Here is a 1164-nt window from a genome sequence, read left to right on the forward strand (position 1 = left end):
CCGCCCATGGGCCGCGCGCCCCGGCGCTGAGGTAGGCGCGCGGGCCTGGGGCTGCACCGGGGCGGGCGGGGGACAGGCCGAGGCCGCACGGCCCGTCCTGGCTAGAGACCACCGGCCCTCTCCCGCGAGGCGGCGAGGCCGGAGGCAGGGAGCGGAGGGGCCAGGGCCGGCGTGGGGGCCAGCCTAACAGGCTCTGCACCCGTCTTCGGCGGCCCGGAGAGGGACCCTCGCCCACGCCCTCCCTCAGCCTCAGTTTCCCCCTGAGAGATTCGGCGAGGGCCGTGGCGTTTCCGCCCCCGGGCTTAGCCCGGGGTTGAGATGTGCCCGAGGTCGGCTCTCTGCATCTTATTGCTCGCCATCCCGGTCCCCCGGGCCGGGTGGGGACGCGGGGGTGGGCGCGGTGGCGAGCCCGATCGGGAGCCGAGGCCCGGCAGGACTTTAGGGTGGCCCGTGGGCAACCTCCGCCCTGGTCTCCCGTCCCCACCTGCTCCCTAGGAGTCCACCTCCCTTCCCCTTCGGCCTCCTGCGGTCTTTCCTGGTCTCCTGTCATCGTCCCTGTGCCTCTGCCCCCTCCCCCTCTAACCTGAACTCATTTCCCGACCTACATAGAGGCGCCCCCTCCCCCGAGAATGCAGGGGAGCCGCGGCCAGCCTCTGACCCGAAGTGCCGAGGACACCTGGCTTTTCCCGGACCCTCCCCTGCTATGGGCCTCAGTTTCCCCCGCTGTCGAGTAGGGTGAAAGTCCCAAAGGGTTGGGGTGCTGGAACCTGTGCACAGGCTTTCCCTTTCCTGTGGGGAAGGGCCGCGCGCCGTGCCCACTCAGGGCTGCTGGTCGTCCCGGCCCCGGACTCGGTTTCCTGAGATTCCAGAATGCGGCCACCGGTCCTTCCCGCCGGGAAGAGCCGCGTGTTGGGGAGGGCGGTCAGGTGCAAGGTCCAGGCAGTCCCTCTCCCGAGAGCTGAGACCCTCTCTGCCTCAGTGCCCCCGGCTCCAGGCAGACGTGGAGCCCGGCCGGCTCGGGCGGGGACGGGTGCGGCGGGGGCGCGCGGCCGACCGGGCACCGGCGGGCGGCGGCGGCAGCAGCCATCTTGCCGCCCGGGGTTGGCTCCAGCCGCCCCTGCAGGAGGCCTCCCTCCCCCGCGCCCCCTCCCCTCCCTAGTGCTC

General features: G+C 72.7%; 1 protein-coding gene across 1 annotated transcript in view; it reads left to right on the plus strand.

Annotated features, from left to right (window-relative positions):
• Nucleotides 1-6: 6 nt before the first annotated feature.
• Nucleotides 7-1164, plus strand: part of CBARP (CACN subunit beta associated regulatory protein) — a 6902-nt gene continuing 5744 nt past the window's right edge. Inside the window, 1 exon segment of the mRNA XM_007472238.1 lies at nucleotides 7-31. The gene's annotated coding sequence lies outside the window, so the exon portion shown is untranslated.

Source organism: Lipotes vexillifer, unplaced genomic scaffold, assembly GCF_000442215.2.
Source record: "Lipotes vexillifer unplaced genomic scaffold, Lipotes_vexillifer_v1.1 scaffold225, whole genome shotgun sequence".
NCBI classification, from domain to species: Eukaryota; Metazoa; Chordata; class Mammalia; order Artiodactyla; family Lipotidae; genus Lipotes; species Lipotes vexillifer.